Source organism: Tribolium castaneum, chromosome 3, assembly GCF_031307605.1.
Source record: "Tribolium castaneum strain GA2 chromosome 3, icTriCast1.1, whole genome shotgun sequence".
NCBI classification, from domain to species: Eukaryota; Metazoa; Arthropoda; class Insecta; order Coleoptera; family Tenebrionidae; genus Tribolium; species Tribolium castaneum.
Genome location: NC_087396.1, coordinates 19,645,501 through 19,665,386, shown reverse-complemented (window position 1 = coordinate 19,665,386; position 19,886 = coordinate 19,645,501). Strand labels below are relative to the sequence as shown.

The following is a 19,886-nucleotide window of genomic DNA, read 5'->3' as shown; positions in this document are numbered from 1 at the left end:
ACACGCGAGCTAAACTTGATCTAATAAACGAATAACATACTAATAGGAATGACCGGTTTAATGGAAGCTTGGAGCTTATTTTTGTTATCAAGTGGGGGTGGCCAGCTACATGGTAAACAAACACGTAATTATATCCCGTATTCGTGATGCTGAAGTTTCGTGCTTCCTGCAGGAATAATTTTATTTTTCCTTTTGTTTTTATGCGACGGGCTGCCGACGCATTTAAGCGATAACCAACGATCTAGAATCAGTGCTTAATCCGGACCGAACCTCATTTCAGAAATGCAGTAAATAGGAATATATTATACGGCTGGAAAACACTAAAGTGAAACCGGTCGTAAAATAGTAATTTTCCTAAAATACGCGTGAGAAGAAAATAAAAGTTATGGAGGTCGCGATTTTGCTACGTTTAATTAATAAAGCGAATCAGATGATGGCATCCTTTAATCATTCCTTTAGCTAAATGAAGCTTTCAGCGCACTGTTTGAGGAAAAAGAAGAACAATTTCGAAGCAGCGCCGATTATATGGAGCATTTTATTACAAGGAAATCATTTTCGGCATTTAAAAGTATCAGAAAGCTTTTCCGCGTCTCTCGGTCTCCTTTACCCAGCGAGGAATTCGATACGTATTAAATTACAAAAATCGAGTCGAATGATTCGCCTTGATTATTTTGGTGCGAAACAAGTCGCCCGTGTCTCCTGTTTAATTAAACGAAAGTAAAAATAGCGACTATTGGGAAAAGGTACAAAGGACTGTAGCGTCTTTCAATTACTTCTGTAGATTAAACGGCTTGAATCGACAATCAGTGGTAATTGTCGGGTCATCTGGTAATTTAGCCGAGTGTTACGCCCCCACGAACACCCTTTGCCGATTACGGTGAATTCTTAAAGATTGATTAACGATGTATATTAACGCAGCGACAAGGGATACAATGCCGCGAGACTATAAATTTACCCTTAATTGAAATAAAATGGCCCATATTTTAATTAACATCATTTCAATCTTCATCGCAAATAAGTTCATCTAAATTAACATGAAAATTGCGAAATCAGCGCTCCACTGAACATGCAATTTCTTCGGCGTGTCTTTGACATTATTTTCCTCTTTTAATCAAGGGCAGTTTATTTAATTTCTTGTTCCGAATTGCATTTGTTAATAAATTTTCCGAGTCAACAGTGTTACTGACAAATTTATTCAGTTAGATACATCTCGCTGTTTTTCTTCATTTCCACGAGTTTTTCCACTCTATAGCAAAAAATTGTTTGGTGCTTCCTCACAAGACAACAGCTGACATGGGTGGAAAGAAGGCTAGTGATTATAAAAAATCTTCTACAGCAGTCTGAATAATTGAGCTAAATTTATGTAAGCTTGTAGCACCTTATAAATCAATAACACAATGTTTTTGTTTTTGTTGATGATTTATTTTCGGTTTATTTTTATTTTAATGTACTAGTTTTGGTGGAGTTGTCTGGTAATAACGTGTTGTTAACATATTATATTACATATTCGTAGTAATTTGCTGCTAAAAATAAAATATGAGTCTTCGAGTAAAGCTAATATTTTGGAAAATTCAAGAGTTTTTGTCGTTGACCTTACGACATAACAAGTGTGCTTAGAATAATACAAAGCTGCAAATAAGTAATGCGTTTATTAACAATTTTGGTGGATGCGCCAGGAAAATTATTTGCTTCATTAAAATCTCATATCATAGCTTTTGTAGTATTTTGCTACTAAAAATAGAATATGGATCTTGAATGTAAAACACTATTTGAATAATTAAAAAATGAGTTGTTGACTTAAGACGTAATGTCGTGCTTAAAATTATACAAGAAGAGCAAAAAAGAATTAATTCTAATATAATTTTAGGGTAGTAATTAGCTGCAAAAAATTAAATAGTCGAATAATTCAAACGTTTAGTTGTTGGCTAAAAACATAAAATTGTCTAAAGAATACACAAAAAATATATATATGTAATTGTATCAATTTTGGTGGATGCGCCAGGCAAATCAATAATTGTTTAGGCATTATTAATTGCTATAGTTTATGCTTCGTAGTAATTTGTGTTAAAAATAAAAAACTGTATAACATAAAGTTGATCTTTGATCATACGGAAAAATAATTTGTTGCCAATTTTGGTGGAGGCGCCGGGAAAATTTTTCGTTGGATGACGTCACATTTTTTAGTGGTTAGCAATTAAAGGTAAAATAAAGCAAAACACAAAACAACAGCTGACATGAGTGGAAAGAAGGCTAGTGATTATAAAAAACCTACAGCAGTCTGAATAATTGAGCTAAATTTATGTAAGCTTGTAGCACCTTATAAATCAATAATACAATGTTTTTGTTTTTGCTGATGATTTATTTTCGGTTTATTTTTATTTTAATGTACTAGTTTTGGTGGAGTTGTCTGGTAATAACATGTTATCAACATATTATATTCAAATTTTTAAAATAATTTGCTGCTAAAAATAAAATATAAGTCTTCAAGTAAAGCTAATATTTTGAAAAAGTCAAGAGTTTTTGTCGTTGACCTTACGACATAACAAGTGTGCTTAAAATAACACAAAGCTGCAAATAAATAATGCGTTTATTATCAATTTTGGTGGATGCGCCGGGAAAATTATTTGCAAAATTACTTGCTAATTAACGTTAAGTGTATTTAGGGTAGTAATTTGCTGCAAAAAATTAAATACTCGGGTAATTCAAACGTTTAGTCGTTGGCTAAAAACATAAAATTGTGTAAAGAATACACAAAAAATACATGTGATTATATCAATTTTGGTGGATGCGCCGGGTAAATCAATAATTGTTTAGGCATTATTAATTATTATAGTTTATGTTTCGTAGTAATTTGTCTTAAAAAATAAAAAATGGCTAAACATAAAGTTGATCTTTGAACATAAAATAATTTGTTATCAGTTTTGGTGGAGGCGCCGGGAAAATTTCTCGCTGACTTTATTAAAGCAATTAAAGATAAAATAAAGCAAAACACAGTTGTTTGGGTAGTTCTGACATAAAGTGGTGCATAGGATGTTACAAAAAATGCAAAAATTAAATTGCCCGTCATCCATTTTGGTGCAGATGTCGGGAACATTACTGGCTCTTTAACATGGTATTCTATTTTTTGTAATTCAAATATGAGCTATGAACGTAAAACAAAAAATAATATTATGGTAATGCTAAAGTAACACCATTGCATTTATTAAGAACTGTGTATTGAAAGCTTACAAATTATAATACGAGTACACGGCTAAAAAATAGGTATAACCGCGCTGTTTTGTTATTTGTTTGTTGTTTCTTTACACTGAATTGTAAATTTCTAAAGAGGCATTGGTAGTGTTTACAAGTTGAATAAATAACACTTGTTCCCGAGTTTGGAAATGTAACGCAAAATAGGGTAAAAGTATTATGCTAAATTTACTCAGTTGCTGAAACAACAAATAATTCTTTGCTGAAGAGTGTTAAACTTTGGAACAAAGCCGAATTTGGGCCCGGTAGGGTCGGTGTATTATTCCAACACAAGTTACAGTAAACTTTAGCACTCACTAAGAGGTAGACTTCTGCTTGAAGTGCTATTTTACAAACGGCATAATACGTCCCTGCGTACCATTGTGTCTGTTCCTGAAGCAGGTCTCACTTTCAAATGTGTAGGATGACGAAGGTTGCTGTTTGCGAATTAACCCGCTTGAAATTTGCAGTTTGCTCACACCACTGCTGATGCTGAGACCGTTGACTTTTCCCGTCCTTCCTACCCATCTTTCTTTCGCCTTATATTGGTTTCAATCAATCACTAATTCCGCGCAACCCAGATTTGCAATTATTAAAAAACGCTTCAATGTCTAGTTCGTTTTTTCCTCAACTCGCCGATTCAGTAACGACGTAACAGTTCGAAGATTTGTTTTGATTTATTTACGAACACGTACATCTGCAGAACATGATTTATGGTGGTGTTCAGCGTTCTGCGACAGATGAAACAAAAACACACAAAGCTTGCACAGTCGATCCTAGCAAAGGCACAACACTTCCTCTAAACCCGGACTCCCGGAACTCGCACATACACACACACGCTCGCTTTCCCCAACTAGTCTTCTCTGACAAATGGCTTTTGTTAAAACCTAACCCAATTTCGGATATTTTCACTTAAAACTTTTCGCACCCAACTCTCCGAGCTCTAACAAATATTTAATTACGGAGCGGGAAGTGTAAACAATTATTTATACAGTGTGTACGGGCCTGGGGCCTGTTCTACGGACGGTTTACGAGCACACTGTTTATACTTATCATAAGCCCTGTCATAATGCGTGTTAATTTTGACTAAATGAGGGCACTTGGTTACCACTCGCTCTAAGAAAGTTATTAAGCCGGCGGTCGCGACTCGCACTCAATTCAAAACACGTTTATTTCGATTTTTGCCAAATTGAGTGTTTCAATATTCTGGTCTTCTCGTGGAACAAACATCGCACGCCGTAGTCTCGAATAAGCCAGTTCTGCGGGCCCAGAGGCCCTTTACGAGTAGACAAGTCGCATTAAAATTAATACAAAACGCAGTTTTGCTAATATTATTGTTAAATTAATAACGTTGAGTTAATGTAACAGAAAGCCAACATCGCATGTGTTCTAAGGTTAATATTTACCGACTCAAATTATGTTTGATTTCCATTTGTCTCCCTGTTCGATGTAGAACAATGCCTGCAGAATATTGCTCCTCTTTGATCGCGCTCGGCCTGATATTATATTTCGACTCATTTTTACTGTTTGTCTCTAGGCCGTCTAGTTGCTAGTAATTAGTGGGCAGAGACAAAGCTTTGTTTAATCAATTTGGTTGTATTATTTGCACTATAAAAGACGCACGTAATAATCTGAGTAAATTTGAATAACTTTGTGTTCAATTTGCATAGTCGAAACAAAACATGGACGCAGCACAAGACTGGACTGAATAAGCAGGAATTAAAGATGTTTGCTAACAATTCGTGCGCTGAAAGCGCAAAACGCTTCTGGCTTATGTACACAGAAAAAATTCGGCCTTACGCAAATTTTGAGCGCCGGAATGTGCAGCAATTTCTGTTTGGTTTACATTTTTTGCTTAATTACTTGTTTTATTTTGCGAAATGTGGGAGAAATGCTTGTCTAGTACAACAAGCCAACGAATGATTGAATAATTAAATGGCACGAATTAAAAATAGTTTAACAAATGGAGGCAAAAGTGAATAAATAAAAAGTGCCGATAAACTGAATCCACTGGTATTACATATAAATGGTTTAATTCGTTAATTTGTAAATAAATGAGACGGTTGATCACTTGATCAAACATTTCAATTTCGATGTGCAAATTCCAATTTCACTCTCTAATAGATAATCCTTGGCAGACCTTTGTGTGTTTTTAATTTAATTTTGACAACAATTTTCGAATCTGCTTTCATGGCAGAATCTCGTTATGGCGGTGAGCCACTCGTCTGTGTAACTTTTGATCATCGATACAAAAACGCTGGGCATTTGTGTCGAATTTGTTGACATCGATGTAAATGCGTTGTGTTTGTTATTAATTCGTGGCTGCGTCATCCATGACACGCTCCCCGAGGCCGTATTGACACAAGATTGACAGATCCGTTTAACACACAATCCAAATCTTTGTGAAAACATTGTCTGAAATAACAGGAGGAACGCTCAAAGTAGCTGAAATATGCTGTAACATCACGAGTGTTTGACTAATCGCAAAACCAATGTTAATTTTGCCAAAGTTAAAACTATTTAAATTTCGCAGTCGCGTTTATTTCATGCAATCAGGGATTTCGGGCCGGATTCGAACAATGTTGCTAAGTCTGTTGACAGGACAAGATTGTGAGGCTTCAGTTTCTGTAACTACCATTAAGCTTTTAATCGTTATTAGTCTCCATCGTCGTGCATAACTTCAGAGTTATTAAATTCGTTTCGGGAAACTTCTTGAAATAATCTAAGATTGAAAAGTCGGACAAATACCGAAATTTAGAACTATGCTCACGAAGTTGCTCTATTAAATAAGCGCGAGAGGCGCAAACTTTCGTTTCTTTTAATTATTAACGAGCGCTCGGGAGAAGTAATGATTTTCTTTCATCATCCGAAAGAAGGAAAAGGCATCAAATAATAATTCCAAAATTGTGTTACCCATTCAAATTCATGTAAAAGTATTTGCATAATTTAAAAGTGAAGGATTTATCTGAATAAGAAAAAACATTTTTCCCTCGAGTGCAATATAAGAAAGTGTACCCTGTCCAGATGGCGCCAGTCGGAAAGAGATGAAGTCGCGTTCACCTTGAACGTTTCGCCCTTTTATTCATATTTAAGTTGGGCGTTTAGGGCCTGTCCTGGCGTAAATTCGGGTTGTTCCCACCCTTCTGTCCTCCCCAATGCTTTATTCCCGAATCGGGCAATGCATAATGAAGCCTTCCACAAACTCGCGACACTCTTTCAAAATGTGCCCCGCTGCACTGAAAGCGTCTTGTATTTGTCTTGGATACTCTTACTCCGAAAAAGTAATAAATTTTTGAGACTCGTGTTACAAAGCCATGTAACTCGATCATCCCCTACATGAAATTGCTTTTTCAAACCTTGCGCACTCACCGCTTAATTGCCACTTGCTTCTAGTTGATTTTCATATGGTTGTCTTCCTGAAACAATATTTACTCAGTTAGAAACAACGGCCAATAAAAATAAACATTCGTTTGTATCAATAAATATTGCGATCAAGGGATGCGCTGCTGAAATTTCCTCGTCCTTACACAACTTGCGCTAGTTTGCTTTCTTCTTATCAGGGTCATTTTACGTTTTCGATTCAGTGAATTTACATTGAAATGCAGTTTCGGAATCACCGAATCACATGTGCTTGTGTTACTAACGCTTTGTACTGAAAACGCTCTCGAAATTTCTTTAATAGCGCGACTTTAGTGCAGAGAAACTGTATCACAATGCAGACACTATCAAGAAACAAAAAAGATTGTTTAACACTTGGGAGAACATCAATGCTCTTTTATTTAAGTCCTGACCTTTACTACGTATTCCATGATGAAGTGTGCTGAAACAGAATTACTAACAGTTGATAAACATTGGACGTTACTATGGCATTAAAGCACAACAAAGGTGTAAATGTAATTAGAACACCTAATTTTCCTTTAAGGTATGAAACGAAACAAAGGTGCTTTTAGCTCTCGCAAGTAAAGGATCCGCTGTTTCATTTAATTAAAGAATTTATGTTTTTTTAAGCATGTGTTTTGTTACAATATCAATAATTTTCATCTTGTACCGAGTAGAAAAATTGGGAAATCAACCAATAGCTATTTACTTAAACAAAATGGACCACAAAGAGAATTAAGATTTTCGCGAAAAGTAAAAAACGCAGTGTTTAAGAGAAATAAAATAACAACTCAACTACACCTTACCCTTACTTTAAAAAGGTGCTGAAAATAAACCATTCGCCGGATTTGTGACAAATTTTCAGTGAGAGCGGTTAAAAGATGAAGCTTTCAAGATATTAAACAGAAAGCTTCTCTAATGAAACTACTAGCGTCAAGGTTGCTCGCATTGTCCCGTTCAAACAATTCATATTTTTTATTTAGAGGAGGATGGATTTATAAATTATATCACACGTAGATGTGAGGATTTATTAGGTTTTCATTGGCAGCCTGAGATTTATTTTGTGCAGAAATATTGCCGAGCCAAATTAAATATTTTGTACAAGTGGCTGGCGTTCAATAACGTGTAAACGGATTTTATTTATGTGCCTTTAATAAGGTTCATGCGTAGGTACGGAATAAAGTAGACATTTATCAAATCGACGCTAAATTCAAGACCATAGAGGCATCAATTTGGCCATAAACTTCGTCGAGCAACTTCCGGTTACTACAAACATAACATCAACACCCGCAGTATCACGTTGCCGTAAAATTTTTATAGGTTTCATGGCAGTGACCCCGCCTATCGTTAACGCGAATACATTTTTATCGACTATGATAATTTTAAGTATTTTATACGGAGAAATTTTGGGTTTTACGCTCGGGGATTAAAAAATTTTGTGGCTTATTAACCAGCTAAAAATAGCAATAAAGCGAAAATTTCACACTTGCACCTCGATGGCCTAATTGGCTGGTTTACACGCTGTAGTAAAATTTTAATTTAATTTCGTAAACGTATCGAAAGTAATTATTCTTCAGGAATAGGTATCAGGAACGTCGCCATAAAATCGCACATGTATTATTTACACGGTGATTAATATGAATGAGAGAAGGAAATTAGTACTTTGGGGCGGTGGTTTCATCGTGACAAGTAAACTATTACAGGAAATTTATACATTCAAGTTGGGTTAGATGCAATTTAATGTGATGGCCTGAAGCGATTTTCTATTTCGAACCTTGAACACATTATGCAGTGGTTTATCGCCACATTTTGCAATGAATGCATAAACTACCTATCTTCACAAATATTTAAAATCTAATTGGAACTGTCTTGCGAAAAAGTAAATCGTAAAACCCTGCCCTTCCCTAAAAACTAAGCCTTAGGTCATGTTATACCTCCTGATTCCTGAAGGCCCGCCTAAAATGTTAAGCGGATCAATACAATCTTTTCGACACATGTCTAGGTCATGTCTGATTATTTCCTCACGTCTTTGTTCATCGGCTAATGCGCCAAAATTCGGTTAATTCCACTCCAAACAAAATTAAATGTTAAAACATCGCTATTCAAAGCGACAGAAACCGTGCTGGTGTGAATACAAAACCGGGAATGGCTGTTTTTGTGCGCCAAATTTTAATTTCGTTCCTGTAAAGTTCGGTGATTGATTCATTAGCATTTTTCAGTGATGGCTGGAACGAGTTCCTCGATCCCGGCCTGATTAAGCCGGACTCTACGAGGAATGCAAGGGAGAAGGAGTCAATGTTAAAACAAAATCGGGGAAGATGAGTGTCGCTTTTTCCACAAGAGACGAAACGGTCTTAATCTTATTTAATCCGCCCGATGTTTTTTTTTGTTTTAATTTGGTTAATTTTGTTTTGCGGCTGGTGGTTTGTTTGCAGTAAAATGCCGAGAACTTGGTATTATACGCTACTGTGAACGTTAATAATTTAGAATTAACTAATTATATCAATTAAAAACTTCATTCGTTTGACGCCTGGCAGACGAGTTTTATTTATGTTGTTTAGAATGAAAACTTTTTCTCTTTTCGTGCCATTCTCATTAGCGCGAACTTCGTAAATTCGTTTATTATATTAAATTAAATAAGTTTCCCACTTCCATCTCCTCTTTTGCGTCGTTTTTAAATTTACGTGTCTCGAGATGTTAATTATTCCGGATATGAAAATTGCGATTACTTATCATTTCCAAACTAATCACAGTCTTAAGTTCGCCCAAAAGTTAATAATAGTAAAAATGATCGTGGGCGATAATGCGTGCAGAGACCTCCGCTATAATAACGCTCTTTTAAATGAGTATGAAGGAACTTGAGGGTGGCTCGTAATTGCCAACATTTTCTTTGTTGTTACGTACTTCTAGGATTTTTTAACGGGAAGATTGTGGATTGTGCGTAAGCTTTCTTTCCGCTAAGAGCCTCTTCACAACCAAAATGATACAATCCCCAAAATTAAAGAATAACAATGCTCAAACCGAAAAGCTTAGATTGCCTACAATAAAAATATTTTACATACAAAGTCGAGGGTAAAGCCGGAAAAAGAGCCGATTCGTAACCGGTTTTGCGAATAAAAGCGCAATGTCGCTTTATCCAAGCCGATTCGTTTTATTATGATGAATTAACTCGCCATCTTATTTTGCTGCTTTTTCAATCGGATTTCGCATAAAGTGGTTTCAGTTCTCCAATCTCATTTTAACTAACTGTTTTAATTAAATACTCAGACACCATAAATAAGCTGATTTTCATGTACAGGACAACTGCTTTTTAACGAACCTGTATGTGTAAATACATGTATGACAAAAAGCAGGAATTTTCCATTGATTTCTTCTCAATCAATTACCATATTTATTTTAAATTACTAATAAAATATATGATTTTTATCTATATTAGTTGCAATTTAATGCGTAAATATAGTTTGTAATGTTGATTTATTTAAAAAGTTTGTGTTAAAATATCTGCAGAAGACGGTCAATACCTGGGGCCCGGTGGCCCAGTGGTATAAGCGCCACTTACAACGGGGGAGGTCGGGGTTCGAACCCGGATCAGGGTAACAATTTTTCTATGAAAAAAAATGTAGAAAAGGTAAGTGAAACAACACGTAAGCAAATATAAGATATTGAGAGAACACATAGACGTATAAACGTAAAGCGGAGCATAAAACTGACGGAAATAAGAAAATAATGCGACAAAAGGTCAAAGTACGTAAAGGCGCCAAATTGTAAATGTAAGGGCACATCCTAATAAAGAGAAAATCCCTTTTGTTTTGAGAGAAAAAGAGATGAACGTAAAGGTGAAACATAACTTTAAACTTTAGCGTTGAATCCTGAGATGACTTACTTCTTAAATTATAAAAAAATTAAACGATAATATTTAATGTATTTCTAAAAATTTTTAGTTGACTCAGTTTGTTTAGTCATGTCCCGAAAAACATTGTTAATATAAATCATGGCCACTGCAAATCCAGTAGAATTTGCACACGTCCACTATTTTTGACTAGAAAATACACAAATTTGGTGATTTTTAGAGAAATTACGTCCATTTTCGGTCAAAAACATGCTAAAAGTCACAAAAAAATAAAACAATTTTAAAAGTGTAGAATCAACTTATGCGCCCGGTATCTTTTGATGAAATCTGGTGAAAAATTAGAGAATTAAATTGAAAAAAAGTGGAAAAAAATGTTTTCTCGAGCTAATTCGCCGAGTTTTGAACTGAATGCATTTGCATTTTAGGTGAATTATTGCAATTATATAGTTTGTAATGTTGATTTATTTAAAAAGTTTGTGTTAATATATCTGCAAAAGACGCTCAGTACCTGGGGCCCGGTGGCCTAGTGGTATAAGCGCCACTTACGACGGGGGGAGGTCGGGTGTTCGAACCCGGATCAGGGTAACAATTTTTCTATAAAAAAAAGTGTAGAAAAGGTAAGTGGAACAACACGTAAGCAAATATAAGATATTGAGAGAACACATAGACGTATAAACGTAAAGCGGAGCATAAAACTGACAGAAATAAGAAAATAATGCGGCAAAAGGTAAAAGTACGTAAGGGCGCCCAATTGTAAACGTAAGGGCACATTCTAATAAAGAGAAAATACCTTTTGTTTTGAGAGAAAAAGAGATGAACGTAAAGGTGAAACATAACTTCAAACTTTAGCGTTGAATCCTTAGATGTCTTACTTCTTAAATAAAAAAAAATAAACAAAAATATTTACATTATTACTTGTGGATTAGCCTGCATAATGCTATATAAAGTTTATTATAGCTTGTGTTAGGTCTGTATCACGTTTTTGTTATTATTTGTTTCATTAAACCAAATGCAGCCTTTTAAAATCATAATTTCCATTGAACATACTTTAATTAAATATTTATTTATAAATGATTTTATATACGATTACTCTTATTTAGTTCGCTATTAATTTTGATGTTAAAAAGTAAAGCTTCAAAATTGATTACATTTTCTAGTTTAATAGTTTGAATAAACAACTATGATGGCATCTTCAAGGGTTCCGCATTGCCACTAGCCACTAACCTTATGTAAATTGGAAGCGATTGTCGATGTAGTCAACACTAATGCAATATTCTTGTGCCCTTAATAAATTCTACATTCTCTTAATAAGGTCACCCACATCACTAAATTAGAGCTAGTAGAAAACATAACTTTTATTATAATTAAAAACGTAACACCCACAAAAATTTTCTTTTTATAAGTGGAATTTTGAGTACGAGTTAGATATGTACTCCTTTGTTCAATGTTTTTTATTTTTACTTACCCTTTTTGAGCCGATTTGTCGACTAAAAATAATAGCTATTTCGCTATTATTGCTATTAATTGGCATATCTGTGTGTACTTTATAAACTAGCCGTTAAAAAAAATACGGTTAATATATTAATTTTTGGGACGCTAGAGTAACATGGGAGTTCATCCCAGAAAGTGTTTTTTTGTTTAGTTTCTGGAAATATCCCCATATCAATTTCCCGGCAAGTGGGGTTCGATATCGTCCGAGCTCATTTCTTTAAGTAACGCCTGCCAGCCGATATATAAGTGTAATATTGGCGATGCCCAACTAAAACAAACATAAAAGATCACGATCTAAAATGAAAGTTTTTCAAAATGACTGAGGCGAAATGAAGCGAGCTCTAATAGGCAATTTGGTTCCGGTTTTCTGCGCGCATCATCCAGCAGGATGCGGGCCTACGGCCATCCGTTCGTCTCATCCTGGCAGACGACCTCCAACCCCCCAGATTATCACGTCCAGCACCGAAGTCCGTTATTAGAGGCCCGCTCGGGTCAGGCACATGGGTGCGCGGCCGCCATTTGCATTTTACTGTGTTATAAACGCCATATTTTTCCATTTTCGTTTTGTGGAACAGCAGTTTATTTAATAGACGCGACGGCGGGTTTATGCGCCTTAAACGCCGATTTTTCTAATCGGCATGAGCCCCGAGCGCCCAAATTTGTTGCATATTTCGCTCCCTGATCTGTAATCCCAACAATTTCCATAAACAAAAGTTGATACAAAATATTGTAATTAAGTCACATTCAAGACGGGATTAAGTTTGGAAACTTGGTGCCTGGCATAGTCCTTGGGGCTCAATTTCCGAGACGATACTGTTAGTGATATGACTGTAGGAATGTTACAACTCCGTACATTTACGACTTTGTTACCATATACAAGAAAATTGGTTTATGAGGGTGAAGCGGCGAGGTGAAATTTTGATTGTTCTAAACTATTGTATTAACCACGTTTAATTGGAGTGTAAGGTAACACCTGAACACCCATGGAATAATGGACGCTCTTCCATCACCGTATTGATTTGTGTGTGGCTTTTGCCCGAACACAAATTTTACTAACAAATAGCCATTCCGAAATGATTTGTATTGTAATATATTGGTGCGAAATGCGGTGCCAACGGCTGGGAAATAAGGATTAGCATTTGCGGCAGTTTTTACTTCCCGTGACTTGCGCTTAATTTATGATAATTTGGATAAAATTTACCAAAACCTTATAGAGGATTAGTACACGAATTAATGTCTAGCTACTGACACTAACACATTGTAATTAATTAATCAAGACAAGGTAAATAATCCAAGGTGGTAAAAAACTAATCACTTGGTTAAGACCCTTTGTTGTTTGCATAATAAGTTTGACGAGAGGATGAAAGGCATGTGGGTTGAAAGGATTGCTCCTGAAAGAGAGGCATGTGCAGGATGTGCGTAGGTGTTGGATTATGTGGAAATTATAGCCACCGATACAAAAAGTGTTAGAGAGGAACTGCAAAATTTGATTATTGACCTACTGAAGTTTGCTTGTCAATACAACTTTCCGCTTCTGGAGGGGTTGTATAAACGTTGATGAACATCGATCAAACTCCAACCACATCTAAATACATAAAATGTGGTATATCCATCCCGTTGTATCAATACACCAATCAATTTGATCGTTTATTAGCGTGGTTTATACTAGCTCAATTTCATGGCTAATTGAATTTTTGGGGCCTACTTTGCTCCCCAAAAATTTTGTTGATTTTGAATTTCATTGCGTTATTTGTGCCAAATTCTAATGAAAATTGCATATTTACACAACTTAAAATGTATTAATGCAAGAGAGCTTCAGAAATCGATATAAGCAGATTAAAATTCAATTTCTGGGAGTCAACAAACAGCTAAAAAATTCGAAACATATTTAATATTAAAACTCTTTGAACGTAAAGAAATAAAATAACCGCGTTATCGAAATTCGGTCTGCCTTTCTGCGTTTGAAGCTGATTATTTTCTAAGAGTTTTTTATTTTTAATTCTTGTTTTTGGTTTTCTGGGAAAACAAATGGAGCAAGGAGCAGTTATTATTAAATTTAACAACACCTGAGTGGGTGGGCGAATATTCGGTAAGTGATTATGGTGTAATTTGAAAAGTTAAATTATCGCGATGATAGTATCAACTTAAAGTTGTGCAGATAAAGCGCTCCATGAAGTCGCCGACATGGGAAAGCTTTCGCTGTGCGCAGAGCGCTCGAAGTAACGAAATTAATTTAAGTCTAAAACATCAAAATAATATGATATCGAGCTCGTTAGAGCAGATGCGGGTTCCTTGGGTGACACAATCCTCCCGATGGTTTCTCTTACCGCCCCCAGCTCAATAGTGCGCTCGGTGTTGTTACACCGCCCCCTATTATCCAACTCCCGAAGCAATTAAGCTCGAGTATGACGCCACTTGACACGGGTTCTTGTAATTGTGGATCCGAAATACAGTCTTTCAAGTTAACGACGGATTGTTGAAGGCCGGTTACGCAAGAAATCCGGCTCAGACAGTGGCGACAGGGCGATTCGATTATCCAACGTAATGGAACTACACGCATCACTAGACCCAAATTTAAGTATTAACAACGTCGAAATTCAATTAGTACCGCAAAGTAGGTGCACGTTGTCGATGCTATTTCACCGGAGGGATCACGAGGATATCCCTCTAAGCGGGCTGCGGTAAAATCCCGCCGCAGAGTCGGGGCGGTGGGCGGAGCGGCGGCCGGCCCCCGCTGCTTCGTCCGGCGGCATCACCGGCCTCTGTTGACCGGCTCTTTGCCTCTTCTCCCGATAAAAATGAGGAAATTACGATTCAAAGCAAATTGTTGAGAAAAGAGCAAGTTTGGACTTTGCAAACGCGGATTTAAACGTATTTGTGAAGGGATCTGAAAGAAGGGACCGCTCGTTGCGGCAAACGCAAATTTTCAGAGTTAAAACGATGATATTTTTTGCCAAATACACCCACAACGAAACCCAAGATGTGCTATAGAAACACAAAGCGCCGCCGCCACAACGCTAATTTCATTTTATATTATAAATTATACGGCAATTTCGTGCTATTATGTAATCTCCTAACGATACATATCTGACTATTTATGTTTGGTACACCTCCTTGTCATAATATTTTCGCCCCTTGTTTCACTGCAACAATTCACCACATTACTTAATTGAAATCTGCAATCTTAAACCACAACATTGATTCTGACAGAAACTTGAGAATTTTTACGCGTCAAGCAAAACAGAGACAAATAATTATTACCACACTCGAGGAATATGACACTATTTGTTAAATTACATTGCATTTGAGAGTTGATGTAGCTTTATATAATTTTGTACAAATGAAAATATTTTGGTAACAAATAATTAGGCTGTCAAAATCCAATAGGACTTGTTTAGACAAAATTTAGTATTTTCTCATTTTCATCTTGATGCCATCGCATAAATCAGTCAAATGTGGCAAGAAGTGATTTTACAACAAGCGTTTTAGACAATTAGAAAAAAAACATTTAAGAAATGTATTCTCAAGAATTAAAAACTAAAAAAACGTTTTCCCGGCGCATCCACCAAAATTGACCTAATAGTCCAATTAACAAATCCATCCATGTAAACGGGTTTTTTGAATTTTAGGGCCGTGTTTATATTAGTTAAAGGGTAAATATACAAAATTTTGCTTTCTGCGAGTGCAGTTCTACGTTTTTTGTTTAAATAATGATAAAACTAATGCTAACATAGGGCTGATGAAATTTCCTACCACCTCGTATTTTTATTTAAACCTCAGATTTTTTAAATGTCCATCTATTCACAAATATCGCATATTTTATTGCTATTTTTTTACTACTAAATAAATAAATGCACTGATTATACAAATTAAATAAAATACTTCCGAAGTGTTTTTTCCTCTCTTAGCTTGATACCATTGTTATGAAAAAATTTTGAAATTAATTTTTGTTGAAGCGGGTTTTGTATTGAATTGCCAAGCCACAGCCTCTTTTTTAAGGACAGCGAAAATCTCTTATTCACAGATTCGGTGCGGCGCAATTTATTTGAGTGGGAAAGAATAAATACATTTCGTAATCGTTGAAAATTGTGCAATAGCATCAAAAATTCGCCTATGCCAAGCTGACTGTTATTTAATGAAAACCTTAAGCCGCCAATCTCGTCGATAGGTATTCCCGCGGCCATAACTCAGCCTGAAACTGCCAGCAAGCAAATAAAATTAATTAAACTTAAGAGACACCATGAACCCAATTTAACAAATTAACTTTAAAAATGTATTCAGCCTATAATTAATGAACGTTCAAGAGAATGCACGGAACCCGCAAAACACAAAAACACTACGAAATAATTCATTAAAAGCGTCGAGGAGTTTTCCACAAAATTAAATAATGTATTTTCGATGTAAAGTCTCAAGTGGGCCGGTCGGGGTTCGAGAAATATGAGGTAAGCAGATTAATGATGTTTTGAAAGTAGCATTTAGGACAAAATTGGAACCGGAGAAGCCAGGGGAGCGGCCTGAAGGAGTTTGCTTAGGAAAACCGATAAATATCGAAGACCCGCAGAATGCTAGACGGAAACTGACTTTGAAAGTACTTTAATGTGTTTGTAATTTTAAATTTGGCTCCCTTAGGTACGGGTCCGGCCTTTATAAACACCTAACTTCGCTCCCTAAGGTGCACGCCGGAATTTAGGGTTCTTTGGGGCTTAACCCAAACTTTCAGTCACTTTTTCCAGTCTATTGTATAATAATCAGCACAAGAAACATTTCTTTTACGCGGCGCAGTTGTATTCTTCCGCCTCATGTTTCCTTCTGCACTAATCCGTAGTTATTAAACAGAAGACAACGAAAAATTTAAAATTCCGAGTGTCACATAAATATAATTTAAGCTAGATTTACGTTGCACCAGTGAACCTAATTCCGCAAAAGCACATAAGAATGGTGTGCTTGGCCGTTAAATAGCACGCAGCAGAGCGTGGCGGAATTGATCAAAGGTTACATTTACGAAATCACTGTTTGAAGACAGTTTCTGTTCTATTATTTAACATAAGTAAGGGATATCAGTGTAAAGCAGCCGCAGAGACTGTGTAACTAAATATTCAGAAAATTACGTTAGCCTGGAACGAGTTGAAAGGTCGTTGGCAAGTCTATTTCACTTTCACAAGAATGTTTGTTTTCGGCGCTGGTATGGATATGTTAATGCAATTTATATTCAAATTGTATTATTTTTAAGGCATGGTGATGAACATGTCTATAAAACCGAGATCAAAGACTTTATAATGGTTTCCCTCGTATGGGGATCCCATCCAATATCGGCGCCTGACAAGACGAAATTTCCCTTGAACTCTCATTTGATATTTATTGCGTTCCGTGTTCTGTTTTAACACAACATCAAATTTGGGGAGCCCTATATTTAAGATATTGGTTTATCTTTTGGGCTCTGAGCCGTGCAGTGGGTTATCTGCGGTGGCTGGAAGTCACCTAGATAATTGGATAGAGGTGTCCCAATGGCCCATCCCTTAATCCGGCTTTAGTCCTGCTAGGGGTTCATGTAATGAACACCAGATTATATCTCCTCAAGAAGGAGTTTCGTTTAATGACACGAGATATCATATCAAGGCAAACACGCACGGTATCAGTTACCACCAGAAAAAATGAATGGGGACCACCCTGTCATAAATCTCGCGCACACCGAATGGTCTTAAACCAAAACTGAGCTGCCGGCTGATAAATGACCCCAACAACTTCCAAACTGTCGGCACTATTTCGCCCCATATTAAAGGTACACTTGTGTGACGGTGTGTGAGGATTATCTTACGCCGTTAATACGCTTTAAACTTAATAATTCAAATGTAAATACTTAATTATTCCTATATGCATGTATTATCTGTTTAATTGCCCGGGTTTGTTAGCTATACCTATGTTGTTGAGGCGTTAATCATGGTGCGGTTTTGCTTTATTTGATACTGGGAGTTAACCTTTACCGCACCTGTCTGTACTATACGCCATTAGAATTTACAAGCATTTTGCTTTAACTGAAGAAAATTGCTTGGTTTTTTGCATGCATAAATTATTACAGAGCAGAGCAAAAAAAATTAATAGAAGATTCACAACTTTTTTAAGTTTTGGTTTTCGTCAAACAAATATAGTCTGAAGAGTATCTAATGCACTACATTTTAGAAAAATCACTGTGTCTTTATCCGCTCATGAGAATAATCATAAAGTTAGCAAACAGCATGATATAACGCTAATAGCTTCCGCCCAAATTCCTAAAAGCATTTTCCTTTTTTCGGTATAAAAGCAAAATACTTACATCTTTTCTGTGACTTTGAATTTAAAGTCAATACAAGGGGATATTGAATCCACGTGGAAATTCCTAAATTCCCACAAGTGACAAAAAATCGAGATTTTGTGCGAGTTTTTCTTTGATGTTTCTTATTTATTGTGGAATAAAAGAAGTTTTAGGTCACAAGGTAATGAGGAAAACTGTACAAGGGCATAGTGAAAAATTCTCGGCCTAACACATAAATACTGTTCCTATCAATAAAAATTTGCTTAAGGATAATGCTATCATGTGTTATAAAAATGTCTCGTAATAATTTGCCAAATAGTTTTTTCTAGGCTTCTTGAAATATAGGTGTCTACAATATTACATTGTCATTAGATTTCTCGTTTTTATCCCTAACAGAAATTCACACAGTTTTTCCATTTTTCCCAAATTCTTTTATCGTCAGGTCAAGAATTTTTCATCTTGCCCTTGTATGTTATTATTTTAAAATAATACAAGTTTAGCTAATTAGTAGTTCCACTTTGATTTCTGATAAGTCTTGGAAAAATGATTTCGTGAGGTTTATTTCGTCCTTCGGAGTGGCAATTTCGTGTCCGATTTATTTTAAACCCGGTGGGGGCGTGTTGAAGGCGTCCAGTGGCACCAACACGTCTTCCTAGCATCGATCGGGAGCGGGTCCGATTCCGGGTCTTCTCCTGAGACACAGATTGATTGCTCTCGGAAAGACTTCATCTGGATCTCTTCAACTTGGATACATCAAATCAGATTTTATTGCCTTAATTTTGAGCTCTCATCAAGCATCCGCTCAGACACAGCCATTAATAAAGAGTAGCAGGTTCTGTTTCGTTCTTCGGGAGCGTAAATCTATTTTCAATCAACACCAGATGCGGAATTTAAGATTGCTTCATTATACGGTTCGCACTTCGATGGCAAACTTTCGAGCGATCATATTTTTAAAAGGGGCGGATGTATCAACATCGGCGGGGATTTATCACTTTTTAATAAAAACAAACTTGGGAAAGAGGAGGAACGCCGGAGATGTGTTGCTTGGGGAACAACTAACGAAAGAGAATGGGATCAGTTGTAATGAATTTAGTTTGTTTACTCATTTTGGGGCCGTGTTGGCTTATTTTTAGCGACATTTTCTCTTTCAGTGTTTTCGTAATTTTACGCTTTAGGGGCATAGACAATATTTCATGCTGCATTGTGAGGGGTTGAAACAAAAACGGGTCTAGACTGTAAATACTCATCAATTAACGAACTCTTGTTCGTTACGGTTTGTATAGAGGGTACCTTATTGAGCAATTTAAACTTGTATGCGTGGCTTGATAAATAAATTCTCTTGCCGAGCCTATTGTCTGTCTGTATGAATTCTAAAAAGTGGACACTTATCGCGCAAAAATGATTACAACACTTGGAACGGAGGCTGCAATAAATTAAGTGTTTTTTATTTTTACCAGCTTTGCAGCAGACGACATAATGATGTGCATTCCAAAGCTCGGGATTACATCTAAAGCACTTAACTCGATTATATTTCCTCTAAATAAACATGTAGGGTAAATACCTGTTTGAATAAAAATCGACGAGCTGCTTGTTATCGCAGTTTAAGGAAGTTGTTATCCAATTAAATTCTCTTGTCCATAATGCACGAGA

General features: G+C 36.1%; 1 protein-coding gene across 5 annotated transcripts in view; it reads right to left on the bottom strand.

Moving 5' to 3' along the window:
- LOC103312836 (hemicentin-2) overlaps nucleotides 1–19,886 on the bottom strand; it is a 159,429-nt gene that overhangs the window by 73,568 nt on the left and 65,975 nt on the right. For 4 of the 5 annotated variants that reach the window (XM_015981523.2, XM_015981525.2, XM_015981522.2 and 1 more), the window contains one exon: nucleotides 6,598–6,644. The exons of the other annotated variant lie outside the window; for it this stretch is intronic. The gene's annotated coding sequence lies outside the window, so the exon portion shown is untranslated. The remainder of the gene's footprint in view (nucleotides 1–6,597; nucleotides 6,645–19,886) is intronic. 5 annotated transcript variants of the gene reach the window in all.